The 16,451-nt window shown below is 39.9% G+C and overlaps 1 long non-coding RNA gene across 3 annotated transcripts; it reads right to left on the bottom strand.

The window, feature by feature from the left end:
* Positions 1–407: 407 nt before the first annotated feature.
* Positions 408–16,063, bottom strand: LOC138002920 (uncharacterized). Of its 3 annotated transcripts, none has more exons than XR_011123378.1 (5): positions 15,948–16,063; positions 15,502–15,710; positions 13,042–14,778; positions 1,237–1,445; positions 408–680 (listed from the first exon to the last, which is right to left on the bottom strand). It is a non-coding gene; the product is annotated as an uncharacterized lncRNA (long non-coding RNA). The 3 variants fall into 3 exon arrangements; XR_011123377.1 differs by having other exon boundaries at positions 15,842–16,048; XR_011123379.1 differs by lacking the exons at positions 15,502–15,710; positions 15,948–16,063 and adding an exon at positions 14,953–15,090.
* Between the last annotated feature and the right edge of the window lie 388 nt (positions 16,064–16,451).

The raw sequence follows: 16,451 nt of genomic DNA, 5'->3' as shown, positions 1-16,451 counted from the left end.
TCCCAAAGATAATCGTAAGCCACAGCTGGGTTATGATTACCCCGTGCTTGCGTGCATATCACTGTCCCTGCAGTGTAACAGGTTGTGTGTCTAATGCAACTCGACCTCTGTTTAACACGATATTGTGACATTGAAACCCATTAAGTGATTGGGCTTTTCTAAATTTATGTGAAATAATAATGAAGGGGAATTGTCAGTGAAGTTCTGGAATGAAACTGATGAATTAGCTGTTCCTGGAAAGTTGATGCCTTTGCTACGAACATGAGTAACAGGCAGATATTGATAGGGTAGTTGGAGGGTTCCAAAATTGCAGGTATACAAAAAGTTTATTGATCCATTACTCTTTACAAATTAAGTTGGCAATCCTTGGCTAGCCAAAAAGAACCAATCAATGACGTAACAAGGCATCTCGGGAGATTTTTTATTTCTCCTAGGATAACTAATCGGTAATGACAATGTTGCATGGTTATCATGTTGTTACAATTAAAGGATACTACTTTTAAGATCATAGCTATTTTGTTACTTGCAAAGGAAAAATCAGTGTCATAAGTTAGGTGCCAGTGTGGATGCTTTATCGTGGAAGCCAATGATCATTCACTCTTCTTTTGCTCAGCCCTCCGCTGTTGCATCCAAGGCTTTTCGCCACGAGCGAAGAACGGATTGATGCTTCGTGCTTCTCTCTGAAAGTTCAGATAACATAAAGTTTACAACTTGTATTTTCCTCCATGACTTAATTCCTTACAACAGAGTTCGAACTGTCGCTTCTTTGGTCAGGTTTGACTGAGTTCCTGTACAATAATGTTTGCGCTAGTTTTCTTTTGTTTGAGACGCAATGAGACATAGCCTTGTGTCTAGCGACGAGCGGTAAGAAATAGTGTCAAGGAAAGCTATATTGAGGCTTTGAGCCTTATTCTGTTTCAGGACGGCCGTAGTAGTTAGCTATATTGAGTCTTTCAGCATTATTCTGATTCAGGGAGGCGCTAGTATTTTTTAACTCTACACACCGCTGACCAAAGCATCGTAGGAAATTCTAACTTGACAAGATTGTCCTTTAAAATGTGAAGGGTAAAAGAAATAATGATTCGGCTTGAAATAACCCTTCCCACACGCCCGGTCTCACAAAAAAAGAGTGCAATATGGGCACGACTCGTAAAAATTTCGATTGGTATCGTTCCTTTCCGAAATGCCATAGCAAGTCTAACAGTAACGCAACCAGGGTACATATTACATGTCAACCTTTTCTTTGGACTGTATTTTTTTCCCAATAAGTCCCATTGGTGGACGCCTATCGCAGTTAGTCTCCACACCCAAGCCGGCGATTACAAAGACGGCAACAAGAATCACAAGAGCTATTTTCTTCATCTTCAGATTGTGTGAAAACCGATGAATCTAAAGTATGGAACTTTGTCTGTTGTTGTCTGCGTCTGAAAGGTCCTTCTGTTTTCCTGAAAGGACAGAAACACATTGTTTATTCTTCGTATCAAGAAGAAACTTCCACTTTTCCCATCGGCTTAATTGCGTATTTTGAAAAAAACGCTCTTGTGATCAATGCTCACAGAGTCCTTCGAGGCGGATGGGCTTTATAATGCACGAAGATTGAGCATAGCTGATAAACTGGATTAGCAGTAACAAACCCCATTGCGAAGTGGTCACCATTTACCGCGATTTAATAGCAAATTGTGGAAAGGAACAGATGGTAAGGCAGCCTCCATTCCCATGGTGCCTTTATCAAATTGCATGACGCAGAAAATGTCAATTTTCTCTACTTTCTCGTCGTTTTTTTGGGTTTTTGTTTAATTCTATTTCTCATGTTTCAAAACAACTCGGAAAGAAACAAAAGCCAAACTACAACTTTACCGTGATACGAAGATTTGGGTACCTAAGTGACGAAAGTCATTTCACGATTTGATAGCAAGGTTTCGAAGCCGGGCTTTGGTTGAAATTAAAAAGTCCTCTACCTCGTCATTCAACCATGTGGGTATGTGTTTTCAAATTATTGCATATATATACAGTTGATACAAGTGTGGTTACAAGTGAAGTTTAAATAGGATCTAACAACAATGGATGAACAATACTCTGAATAAGTTTCACTACAAATTGAAAGAGAGTTTACAACAATGGTATAATACCAAGGATAACTGTGAAAACGAAACAGTACGTGTAGCAGTATTACTAATGAGCTATACAAATTAAAAAGTTCAGAAGTCAAATAGTGATAAAAACTACAGTAATTTGTCTAAAGGATCTGCAACCTGATCGAAAAAGCCCTCCAAATTCATGCATAATTTATACGGTTTTTTGAGTGGAATTCTTGTCTTTTATTTAGTCCAAAGGGTGAGAGAGAAAATAGCTGTGCACTCCAGTGTGCTTCTTTAGTAATAAGTAAAACTTGTGAAGTCGCCGTACACTTCAACAAAACACCACATATCCTATCTAATTTCACTTATCAATGTATAGATTAAATTCCCACAAGCACATCAAGAAGCAGATATAAAGGAAAGCGGAAGTGACGCTGATTATTGTAGGGAGGCACGAGCAACCGCTGACTAGTCGCTGTTAGTTATGGTCTGCCTTCATGGTCAGCAAAGGCGGGTTATGCCATTAGCGTATGTAAAAGTGCTTCGTAAACCACAACACAGTAACAAGAATTTGAGCGGCCCCAGACTTAACAAATAGTTGTCTTTAGAGCTTACAGTTTCATTAAAATTCGACGGTGAATCTTAGAAGTTATATTGTTTTCAACCAATATCTAGACACTCAGATATCAATGACGAAAGATGAAAAACGAAAGAAGATAATGAAAGATAACGTTTCTGTCATCTGACATGCCACCTGTACGGGTCCGCAAATGATCCCCAAACTGTACCGCAAATGATCCCACACAGTAAATTTTAGAGAGTTATAATAACTCCCCTAGTAGAGTTAATTTTACTCCTCATGGTGGAGTTACTTTTTTTCGAGTTAAAATAACTCCATAGAGGAGTTATTTTCTCTCGAAGTAGAGTTAATGTAACCCATAAGGATGGAGTTATTTTTTTGGAGTTATTTTAACTCTCAAAAGGAGTTTAGTTTAACTACCTTCTGGAGTTAAATTTTAGGTTGGAGTTAATATAACTATTATTGAGGAGTTATTTTAACTCTAATTTGATAGTAATGTAGGGGAGTTATTATAACTCTGTCATTGGAGTTGGTATAACTCAATATTTTGGAGTAACTTTTACTCCAGGACGAGAGTTATTTTTACTCTCATATGGGAGTAACGCCAAAGGAGTTACTGCAACTCCAAAAGGAGAGTTAGTTTAACTCTCACCATGGGTGTTATTTTAACACTCTCAGTGGAGTTGGTATAACTCACTGTTTTGGAGTAACTTTTACTCCAGGAGGAGAGTTTTTTTTACTTTCATATGGGAGTAACGCGAAAGGAGTTACTGTAACTCCAAAAGGAGAGTTAGTTTTACTCTTAACATGGGAGTTATTTTAACTCTGTCAATAGAATTGGAATAATTCACTGTTCTGAGAGTAACTTTGACTCCAGAAGGAGAGTTTTTTTAACTCTCATATGGGAGTAACTACAAAGGAGTGACTCTAACTCTGAAAGGCGAGAGTTGGTTTTACTCTTGACATGGGAGTTATTGCCGTAGAGTTACTTTAACTCTGACTGGAGAGTTGGCGTAATTCACCTGTCTAGAGTTTTAACTAATTGACTCTGCATGCTCCAATTATCTCGTGTCTAGGAGACAATACTTCGTAGAGTTACTTTGATTCTACCAGTGGAGAGTTAGTGGAATTAGTATCAATTCCTCTTTACCCTCTAAACAGAACGCATTCTCCAAAGGTTATTTATTAGCTTTGCAAGGAGAGTTACAGCTGTAACTTACTTCGAGAGAAACACAAAAGATTACAGCGATACGCCATCACTGATTCGCTCGCTGATTTCTGTTTCCCACAAGTTTATTGCAGTGTTTCGCGCGTTGTTGCGACAAAGCTCAAAAGATCATTGTTCTTTGACAGTCATGTGACAAACCACGTGATCAAGGTTTAAGCGGACAATGCGACTTGTATCGCCAACGTATTCCTCGTTTTCGTTTGCAAGGCTTGGGTCAGTCGATCTTTCGGTAAATTGAAGGTTCCTTTCAGCTTTGAGTGGAAAATAACTCTTCAACAGGTACGTTATACAATATACAAACTCTTTTTCCGTCGAAATCTGTATTAATCCTACAAAAGCTACATGAAATGTAAGATAAACTTAATGCATGTCGTTTCGATTGTGAAGTTAATGAAAAGGTTACATGTAGGACTTAAGCTTATTGTTCAGCACTTGAATAGAATGATTTTGAGTTCTTGGTACTTAAAGGCCTATTGCTTGCGTTAGTCAATTCTATATAAATGGACAGTGAGTTTAAAAGCTTTTTTTTGAAGTCAAACGTAAAGAAGAGTCACTTTCGAGGCTGGAAAAGGAGGAGGTGAGTTTGATGCTCACTACCCTGCTAGCAGAGGTTTCTGTATGGGAAGTGTTTTGGCATCTACGAAGTCGTTCGCTTCATTTGTATTTTGCGTAGTCGGCTTATTTCAGCTTACTTCCTCGAGAAAAACTTTCTCTTGGGAGGTAAACGAGCCGACTGTGCGAAATACAAGAGAAGCGAACGACGTCGTACATGCTAAAAGACTTGCCAGAAAGAAACCTCTACTTGCATGGCATGTCCCCCTCTATTGAAATCAAGATGTCTCACTGTCCATTTAATTCACTTTCGACTTGAGGCTAAACTGAATTCAAAAGTTTACAACTTTTTAAAAATATTTCTTTTCCATGCACTATTTATTGCTGGCGAACTCGAGCGGGGCGAAACCATCGGCAGGGGGCGAAACTGGCTGTTTTCCGTCAGAGCCTATGGGTCTGTTCAAGGGCAAACGTTAACGCCGTTACCTGTTAAATTGTAACAAACAGATTATTTGCATGCATTTGGTCATAAAGCCAAGCGTTCCCTCTAAGGACCGCAAATGACCCCGGAACGCAAGTGATCCCCATTTTGGACCGCAAATGATCCCAAAAAAATAGTAAGGAATGGCATGGAGGGTGGATTGGTGTGGATAGAGAATTAATGTGAAGAGCGCTTATTTTTATTAAAAGCACTTAATAAAATCATGCATGGCGCACAACAGCTTTCGGCCTCTTTATAGTTGTCAAGAAAGACTGCAACAAGGCTGTTATAAATTTGCCACATTTAATTATCGGATACAATCATCAAAAAATAACTTGGACGGAATTCTAAACTGATTGTGACTAGGCGCCCGTTTCTCCAACCCTGCGAGCAGAGTCTCTTTCGATCTTCCCACAGGTTACCCAGGCTCACTGTGTGCCACATAGGTAAATGTAGAAAACATGTGAGGCGAAGTTTAGGTCTGGAAATTTGCTAGAAAATGGAAATAAAAATCGATGAAACTTACCATGTGGTGAGCTGTTGTTGTCTTTACTACGTACACGAAGTTTCGAGAAAAATGGTCCCCGTTCACCTTCCTTCATAGTATAGTGACACGGCAGGAGACGGACGCCAGCGTCGGGACTCCGATCGACCCAAAACAAGCACGCTTTTTTCGCAAAAATCGAATCCAGTCGCTAAATAAACACGCCAGGCTCGTGGAACATGAATTTCTCTAAACCATGAATCCACTGAAGCATCTCCAAGTAGCAACGCGAAGCCACCAGGCTCCGTAGAACTTGTAAGTTAACCTGCTAAAATGGCGGCCCGAAGCCGTCGTCCTCGCAAAGTGTCCAATTCAAAATGGCACTGAACTCGGGATGCCTGGTGACGAGTGTAATAAGTCCCCCTGGAGGGAGGGGAGTCCCAAATTTCCCAAAACAAAACTCACTGAGCAATCTGTGACTCCTCTCCCTCCAGAGGGACTTATTTTACTGGTGACCAGGCGTCCCGAGTTCAGTGCCATTTTGAATTGGACACTTTGCGAGGACAACGGTTTCTGGCCGCCATTTTCGCAGGTTAACTTAGAAGTTCTACGGAGTCTGGTGGTTTCGCGTTGCTACCTGAAGATGCTTCAGTTGATTCATGGTTTAGAGAAATTCATGTTCCACGAGTCCGGCGTGTTTATTTAGCGACTGGATTCGATTTTCGCGAAAAAATAGTGCTTGTTTTGGGTCGATCGGAGTCCCTAAGCTGGCTTCCGTCTCCTACCTTGTCACTATACGATGAACGAAGGTGAACGGGGACCACTTTCCCCGAAACTTCGTGTACGTATTAAAGACAACAACAGCTCACCACATGGTAAGTTTTATCGATTTTTATTTCCATTTTCGAGCAAATTTTCAGACCTAAACTTCGCCTCATATGTTCTGTATATTTACCTATGTGGCACACACAGTGAGCCTGGGTTGCCTGTGATCTTCCTAGAAAAATCGGGTCTGCCAGCGGGCCTCGATTCTGCGACATTTGGTATTGACACGCTTGACCAGTTACTGCAAAACCACGAAACGAAAACAAACAGTCGGGATATTCGAACAACTGTGGCAAACACACGACAACCTCATTTCCTTGGAAACCCAAGGCAATTTATCCTTTAAAATTGCCATTTCAGTTTTTACTGAAAAAGTTATCAATATCTGGCAGATTCGTTTCAGTAACCAACATACAGAATCCGAAATTCTCATGGGAATTTATAATTGCCACGTGTATCTCTGGCGAGTATCATTTGATGTCATTGGCCGTTTTTATGCTAGAGACGTTAAAGTTGTCTCAAGACGACTTTAACGTCTAGTATAAAAACGAGAAATTAGACAGACGCATTTAACGTCTGACGACTTTAACGTCTTGTTTTAAGTGCGTCGTTTAGACGCACTTAACAGACGACTTTAACGTATCAGACATTAAATGCGTCTAGTATAAAAACGGGACGCCCTAACTTGGACGCATTTAGCCCTGAGTCCTTTTTTAATCTGCTCTTCGTTCCTTCCTTGCTCTCTTGGTCGACAAGACAAACAAGCCATGCGCCCAGGTTAAATCTAGTTCCTAGTCCATCGCCAGAAAATGCTGATTTCTAGACTGATTTCTGTCACAAAAAAATATTTGCATCTGTCCTTCCAGGCGACGTCGAGACATAAATTTGAGAAGCTGCAATTCCGCCACGTTTACTTGCTCATATATTCGTGTGTTAACGTTTATTTGGTGCCGAGTTTGCTCGTGCCCAGTGTCTTCCGATAATAGAACCTAGTCATTTTTTTAGAAAAGTCTTGTTTTTGTCCGTTAGTCTGTCTGATTTTATGCGTCCCGTTTTTATACCAGACGGCTTTAACGTCGCAGACGTCAAATGCGTCTTGACGACTTTAACGTCTCTAGCATAAAAACGGCCATTTGTGAGCTTCGCCTTCCAAGCACTCGTCGAAATGGCTAAACTGCTTTTTCTGATCGTTTTTGTGTCTTCATTGGTAAAATTTGAGAATGTTCTTGGAGTTGACGATGTTGATGATAAGAAAAAGCAAGAAGAGAAAAGGAAAAACCTGTTCAGCGATCCTAGCGTTAGACCGATACTTTTTATATGCCCGTAAATGAAAAGGGTCAGTTTTTAAGAAATCTAACAGATTCAACTTTCTATCCATAGCCAACGCGAGAAAATCTGCCTTTGGATGATGACGTGTACGATGCTCTTTTCAGTATATTATCTGGTGAGAAATCACTTCTCGACTGGCCTTAGAAAGGTGACCAAGGCTTAAGGCAATGAGTTTATAGAAAGTTAAGAAGTGATATCTCTGACCTAAAAGAAGTCCATGATCCAGTAGTTGGTCAGAAGAAGAAACGAATCGTCGAAAAGAAAAATAATTGCATTGTGGTGAAAAAGTCAGAGGTCTCTCAGCTCGTGAATATGAATTCCGCGTGCCACGAAACTAAAGGTGAAGGCGCAAAAAAACTAAACAGACAAATGTCTCATACCTACTGTGGGTTATCGCGTCGAATTATCCAACGCAATCTAAATTCAATGAAACAGCAACAAAAAGTGAGACCCCTTTTTTATAATAAGGCGCCTCTCCGACCAATCAAAGCATCCAAAATAGAAGAAAGGCATCAAGTGGATCTTGTTAGTATGGTAGGCTTGCCAGGCAATACAGATGGTGACACATATAAGTACATAATTAACAATTATTCTTTGAAATCGAGGTGAATAGTGGCAGAATATTTAAACATGGCAAATCTAAATAACCTTCGTTAAAATCCTCGTCACAAACAGCAAAATGGTCATTTAACACCGTTTAAATCAGGAACCTAAATAGAAAGTCTGCTTGTTAAAACATTTTCACCGTTCGATCAAAGTTTTTGAGGTTCATTTGAAATGGAAATTGAAAGTGCAGTTGGTAAAGGATCGACATGAAATGGCAGCTGCGCTGTAATTGAGGTGAGCGTTAGTTTGTTGTAAAATGACCCGTCTTGTTTCCTTGCAGCCGTTTAAAACTTTCTTAGACATTTTTTTAATTTCTCGATTTCAGTAACAAATTCGTTTTGGTGGTCGACCAGCCCTACAAGAGAGAATTACTCCGGGTGAAACAAATTGTTGGTGTGAAGATTGTTAAATTTTCAGCAATAATTATCTGGAAAAACGAAGTCAAGACTAGTTGGCAAAAGTATGAACTCCTCTCTTACCCTTGAAAACTTTCAGGCCAAATTTTGCGGCTTTCTTTGTCTTCTGTAGCACAGCATCATTTTGTATTCTCAATATTTCCGATTCATAAATGCTAGCGAGTTTGGGCTGGCCACTTTGTTTTGTTTGGATCAAGCATTATTCACTCCGCAGGGAGTGAATAATGCTCAATTACTCCGAGAGAGCGAACCAATCAGATTGCTTGAAACACCAAGATCACTGAGTGAGTATATAGTAATGTCTGTTATTGACATTTTTAGTAGATTTCTTTTCTTGCGTCCTCTTCAAACAAAAGAGAACAGTGAAGTGGCAAAGCATCTTTTGGACATTTACATGGAGCACGGCCCCCCAGAAATTTTGCAAAGCGATCAAGGTCCGGAATTTAAGGGAGTGGTAAAGACTGTTTGTGAAGCGATAAACGTTCGCATAACTAAAAGCTCGGACTACAGTCCTCAAACGCAAGGAAAAGACGAGCGCTCACACAGAACATGGAGGGAGAAATTAAGGTTTGATTTGATAAATAACGGCGGCGATCTAAACTGGGTGGAGTACCTTCAACATTACCAACAACTGTACAATGAATCCCCCCATGGTTCTCTCGGATTCGTCAGTCCATTTGAAGTGTACTTTGGTAGAAAGCCGAACAGGATTCGGAATACACTGTTTCTTGGGGGAAAGAAAGAAAGAATATGAAGTTCTGGAAGAAAATAACAGCAGTTTTGAAACGGGTGAGAGCAAGAGCGAAGAACTGTTGGAGCTAGAAATCGAACGAGATCCTATCAGGCAGGAGGCTCTGGATGCTTCTAATGGGGCTGCCCAGTATATGGTAAAGCGGGAGTTAAGGCGAAATCCACCTTCACTCTATTACAAAGGAGAAACTGTTTTGGTTCGCATTCCCATTTCCAAAAAAATAGTCAAGGGAAAAAGAACTCCCTAAAGAGCATTTGTGAAGGAGTTATCATTGAGGCACCGTGCACAAGTATTTGATCAGTTACAATGACCCAGAGACACGGAAAAGCAAAACGAACTGGTTTAAAGTAGATGATGTTACTTCAGTCACGAAAGAGGAAGAAAATGAGAGACAACGAAAAGCAAAGAGTAACAATGGTAAACGAACTGCCAGATTCAGAGATCACAAAGAGTCCACAGATCAACCAGCCAAGCGATGGACAAACAACGCCAGTTTGTTAGAGGCCAGCATAAATCAAATACTTTCCCGTGAAAAGCTTAATAGCAACACCATTAATTTGTATTTTGAATTTTTGACGAATACTGAGGACATTAAAGAAGGAAACTGGGGAGTTGCAACGTCCTACTTTTATCCTTCGTTGCATCGACCGATTGAAACCTCCACGTACTCCAAACACATAGGCAACAAAACTCTATGGGAGTATGAAAAACTGATGGCACCTGTACACCTTCCTGCCGAGCACCATTGGCTGCTGTTCGTCATAAGTGTTGTTAATTTATGCCTTTACATTTATGATTCCTCTAGTTGCACTACAATAGCTTACCGAACAATTTTTGATACCATCAAAGAAAAATGTATAAGAAATGAGCTCCATTGTGTTTTTGATGAGGATAAAGCTCTCTTCCAGGAGGACAGTTGGGGCGAGTGTGCACCTCAATGTCCAAAGCAAAGAAATGACACCGATTGTGGTGTATTTACCTGTCTTTTTGCAAAATGGTTGCTGTTTTCGAGTTCAGCCATTGTAGCCTTACTCTCAACGAAGCTCCACGAAATGAGATGGCGAGCGATTTACTAAATCTTGCATCATCCTTACCCGACGTTTTCCAGTGGATGGCAAACGGTAAGCAAGCTTCAGACAAAGGTGAATCACCAAAGAGTCGGTTCGACATGGAATTGGGAAAGGCAGGATTAACATATCGCCATCCTCCAACCTCCAAAGATGGGAACTGTCTATTCCATGCAATGAATGACCAGCTAATACGCCTCGGAAGGGTCTCGCAGAGTGCCACAAAAGTGCGATGTGACTTGGTAAATTACCTCTGTAGTAATCCAACAGCCCCGGACGGGACTTATTTCAGAGAATTTATCAAACACGGAGCATGGGATACCTATCTGAGAAGGACGGCTATGGATGGTGAATGGGGTGACTGGATTGCTTTATGGGGCCTAATTAACATGTTTGAAATCCCGGTGGTGGTAGTATCAAGCTTAGGAGAAACGGGATTGAATATCATCTACCCCGGAGCTGGTTATGAAAACGAAGCCACTAGAGATATGGCCTTACTTGGCCATGAAGCAGAGCTGCATTACCATAGCCTGGAACCAATAGCTGCTCAGAATCCCCAGCTAGCCATTGCTCAGGAATTAAAGCAAAAATACTGCGAAGGAAGAATAACAGAAGAGATTTGTCCCAGATGTGGAAGGCAATTCGAGTGCTACACACAAGGTGTATTTAAGAGCGGTGGAGCATTGCAGGTCTACGCAAATGATTTTTTTCGTCTGTAATAGTTGTTTAATGGACGACGTTTAGTCAAGGACATGGGAAAAAACAAAACTGCAGTATTGCATGTTGAACCAAAGCTTATAGGCTAAAACATTTCGTTCTAGTTATTAATGTTACGATTGTTGCAAGCCGGGCCCGGGTGGCGTCCTTTTCGCCTCGTCAAAGAGATCAGTGGGCCTTTTCTCGAAAGTCCCTAAACTTTTCACATGTCACAATTCCCTATTTATCTCAAGAAGGGAGAGGGTTTAAGTGTTTCACAATCCGCTTTTAGTTATCTCGAAAAAACATGCTAAAAGTCACCGGGACTTCTCGAGAAACAGGCCCCTGGTCACAATCGGTTTAGAATTGCGTCCAAGTTAGTTTTTGATGATTGTATCCGATAATTAAATGTGGCAAATTTAAATTATAATGAGGCAGAAACCTGTTGCTAGCCATGCATGATTTAAAGTGATTTTAATAAAAATAAGCGCTCTTCACATTAATTCTCAATCCAGACGAATTCCACCCTCCATGAAATTCCTCACTTATTTTTTCGGGATTTTTTTTGGTCCAAAATGGGGATCATTTGCGTTCCGAGATCATTTGCGGTAGAGTTTGGGGATCATTTGCGGTTGTGGGATCATTTGCGGACCCGTACATGTCTGCCATGACGATGAACATTTCGCTAGAATTAAGTAGTTTCCATAGAAGTCAAGCCAGTTGTTATTAATTAATCAGCGATGAGCTGTCTGTTATTTTTCATGTGATGTGTGCGATGCAGATTTTGTTGGGAACACCGCCCGACACCTCCACCAGGGCATTGCTTAGCTCAAGAATTGGGCGATCGGAAAACATTTTATGGATTCTCATGGTAGCAGCAGTATTTTAAAAATAGAGCAAATTCAGGTGTTTAGTTTTTGAAATGTTATTCATTGGAAACCTCAAACCTTCTTTAAGTACTCAAGCAGCTTCCATTGGTGCTAAGCTTTTTGTTCAACTTGTTGTATTATTGTAGATATTGTGCCTTTTGTATTTATTATCAATTCCATTATTATTATTATTTTTTTACATGATAATGACGTTGGGATTTCGTCGAAACGTCGTCGTGTTTTGGAACTTTTTCGCTTTTATTATGTCCTGTTATTTTATCGCAATTTTTTCCTGAGGACATGTTTTTCTAAAATAAACTTTGAAAGTTGTGAAATCGATAGGAAGCAAGATGTCGAGGTCTTTTTGATTCATTAAAATAAACATGACACGTATCACTTGATTCACCCATATCGTTATGTGTTTTTAACACTTGCATTTCACTATGAAAAATACGCAGCCATGTTTCTTTACTATGTTTTCATATAGGAATTCTAGAACATCCAATTTTCGTTTGTTTGGCCGTTTGTAGTGGTTTAACTTTCCGATGGGTAAATGAGATATGCATTTGTATGAAAAGTTGAGAAAATGTTACTTTGTGGGGGATACATTTACTGTAGTTTCATATACATGTGAATGCCGTACAAATCATATATGGTGGCCTGGTGGAAGCCGTGAAAAGGTCTATTGAGCCATTAGATCTGGATACCAATACCAAAGAGATTATCTTATCCTGGGAACCCAGTAAACCTTATGGCCTTAACTTCAAAACTTAGAGAAGCTGTGTTGTATAATATTTGAAAATTTGATTCGCTTCTGTCAGCGAAACTCGAATTCCGGCCGGGTTTAACTGATAGAGACTACTACTACTACTACTACTACTACTACTACTACTACTACTACTACTACTACTACTACTACTACTACTACTACTACTACTACTACTACTACTACTACTAATAATAATAATAATAATAACCTTTATTTAAAGAGGGTAACACCTATTACTATAAAAGTATTCTCCCTAGTGGCCCTCTATTTAGCTATATAGAGTTAGATCTCGACAATACTTGCAACCTACCTGCGCGTAAGCGCTTGGATCAACAATTTGCACTGAGGCCCTATAAATATTACGCACTTGTTCAAAGGAACTGAATACTGTGCATGGCTGGTTTTTAATGATGCGTTAATTTATTCTACATTTACGCCCAATGGAAGTTGTGTCAAAATAAACAATGGCTTTTTTGTCACAATTTGTCAAGTTAGTTATCCGTTCAACCGTAAATATTCAATCGGGTAAATCTATTTGCAAATTAGTGCTTAGTGGTTATATAATTCGTGAAAATACATGCTTAGTTCGAATTGTTGTCGTCATGGTTACCAGGCTTATAGGGATATAATGCACTTGCATTTTGCCTAAGGCCAAACTCACACGGTACCGTGCAAATTTTCTAGCGGTTGAAAATTCGTGCATTTAGGGGTTCTGTCACACGGAACCTCGCTAAACGTACGAAAATTTAGACGCCTCGCCGTTAAAAATCGGTGACGAATTATTATTTATAGCCGGTACGGTGAAGTTTAACCAGCGCGCTGTGAACACCTTGACGGTCTAAATTTTTGCAAGGCCCTAACCCTAACCCTAACTTCTTTCTTGACACCATTTTGGATCTCGTAAAGTAGCGCTCTACGCATGAACAAATGGTAAAACCGCTGACAAAGGTTAAACTTTAATCCGGTTCCGTGTGAACAGAGCGAAAATATTGCACGGTTCCGTGCGAATAAAATGGCCTGTTAAAATTTTCGACCGGTCAAAAATTCGTCCGGTACCGCTTAAATCTGGCCTAAAATCAATAAAATTGATACTGTCTGGCTCTCTCTCTTTCAACTTAAACTCCTCATTAAGGAATAAGGGACCAGCAAGATTTAGCGCAAAACCCTTTTTCGGCCTTTTTTCGATTCTATTTGTCGTTGTTCACACGCAACTTGGGAGAAACAAAAGCGAAACTGTACATCAACCGAGATTTGTGCATAATTGACAAAATTAATGGCTACGCAATCATTAAAGCACAAGTTTAAACTTAAGTGGTGCCGTCATAGTTTTCAGGCTCTTTAGGATACAATGCTATTGTTAATTTTTTAGGTCTCTTTCTCGCCTTTGTGGTATAATCTGTTTCTAGCTCTTAGAATTCTAACTTTAAGACCTCTGAGATCGTGTTGCAGAAATTAATTAAGGAGAGACGCTCTCGGTTACACCAACAAACTTTATTCCGCGCGCCCACAATACCGCTACATAACTTTATCCTGCGCGCCTTCAATACCACTAGCTACGCAGGCTACGATTCATTTTGAATTAGCTGTTCCTGGACAGTTCAGACAGTCCCAAAAGGTAAATCCGCAAATGCACAAGAGTTTATTCATCCATTATTCGTTGAAAATTAAATTGCCATAATAATTCATCGCTACCTTGGTGACGTCAAAAAGAACAAATTCCTTATTTTGTAATGTTCTACAACCAATTGATGACATAACAGGTCATCTCGAGAGACTTTTTTATTATTCGCGAATCCTGAGATATACTGATAAAAAATAACAGTAATGGCTATTATTGGGTTACAAGTGAAGGATGCTTCTCTAAACATTAAAGCTATTTTATTATTGTAAAGAAGAAATCACTGTTATTGCGAGTAAGGTGCTGCAGTTGCGTTATCGTGATAACCAATGATCATTTACATTCTTCTTTGCTTCTCTTTGTCCTGCGCTGTCTCATTTCAGGCTTCTCACCACGTGGAAAGAGCGGATGGATGCTGCGTTTTTCTCTCTGAAATTTCAGATAAGATAAATGTTAAAACTTGTGTTTTCCTGATCAACTTTGTCAGCATGACATAACAGGTTTCGAGCTGTCGCCACCTCAACCAGGTTCGCGTGCCTAAACGGTAATCTGGAAGCAAAAAAGTTCAAGCTTCTTGGGAATTTATTTATTTTTAATGCTTGCCTTGAGAGCCGGGGATCCCAGGCTCAACACACGTCCTGGCCACTGGTTGAATTTGTTCCTCGCAGTCCATGGTTTAACTTATCAGCTGCACTTGTAAATAGCCAACTGGTTTGCCTCCGGCCAGTTGGGATTCTTAACAAAGTTGGTGTTGAATGTTCTGTTCTGTCGCAATTGCGTTTCATTGGCCCTGAAAAGCCCCTATTGGGAGTGGTCAATTAAGTATATGTGTATGCATGAAGGTAAAAGCTGTGCGATTGTTTTCTTCTGTTGGAGACACAAAGAAATATGACCCTTATGTCCTGGGACAAGGAAAGCCGTTAAGCTTTTAATACTTAGCAGTTGTGAGCTGTGTATACCACTGACCAAATATCGCATAAACTACTGATATGCTTGTCGTTCAAAATGTGAAGGCGAAGCGAAAATATTATGGTGATTCGTTATGAAATCATCCCTCCAACACTTAATCCCGTTTCCCCGAAACTCAAGAAGTCAAGTCAAACCACTTCCAACAAAAGCAACACATCCAAAGGTACTTATCAGATGTCAAACCTTTTCTTTAAACAGCATTCTTTTTGCAAGACGATCACAATTTGTATTGTCTCCTCGGCATTCAGTCTCCACAACCAAAGTAGCGAATATAAAGACAGCAACAAGAATGACAAGAGCTATTTTGTTTATCTTTAGCTTGTGTAGTCTTTAGTATGTAACTGTGCGGTGGCAAACGTCTGTTGTCTGTTTTCTGCGTCTGAAAGGTCTTCCTGTTTTCGTGAATGGACAAACACATCATTAAAAATTATTAAACACAGCAAAACTCGAAGTTACTTTTCCGATTTAAGTGATAGAGACTGCATAGTTGTTCAGTTAGATGTCGACTATATAGCCACTTTACCTGCGTGTTATGCACTTGGCTTAGCAATTTCACTGAGCGAGGGCCTTTTAATATTTCTCAGTTCTTTAAAGACACTGCAGACTGTAGAGAGGGAAAAAAATCTAACCAGTCAAGTTAACGGTCAACAGAAGTTGTGTCAAAATAAGCAATGCCTTCTTTGTCACAAGTTGTTCATCCGTAAGATTCAATCGACTTAAATAAATCACGAAAGCTCTATTTGCTATCTGGGAGTTCGTGGTCACGTGATTCTTGAAGGTACGTGCTTAGTTCGAAGTGTTGTCGTCATCGTTACCGTGCTCATCCTTGATGAAATGCAATTACATTCCTAAACTGAATGATATTAATATTGATACTGTCTGGATCTCTCTTTGACATCTTAAAATCCTCATTGAGGAATAAGGGACCGGCACGATAGCGAACAAGAATTTTTCCGCTTTTGTTCGATTCTGTTTGGCGCTGTTCACAAACAACTCGGGAAGAAACAAAAGCGAAACTGTAACTCAACCGTGATACTAAGATTTGTGTAGTATCTAAGTGACAAAACTAATTTTCAAATAATCCTTGAAAGCACATGCTTAGACTAAAGTGGTGTCGTCATAGTTTTCAGGCT

Source organism: Montipora foliosa, chromosome 5, assembly GCF_036669935.1.
Source record: "Montipora foliosa isolate CH-2021 chromosome 5, ASM3666993v2, whole genome shotgun sequence".
Taxonomy (NCBI): Eukaryota; Metazoa; Cnidaria; class Anthozoa; order Scleractinia; family Acroporidae; genus Montipora; species Montipora foliosa.
This window is presented reverse-complemented; position numbering and strand designations above follow the sequence as displayed.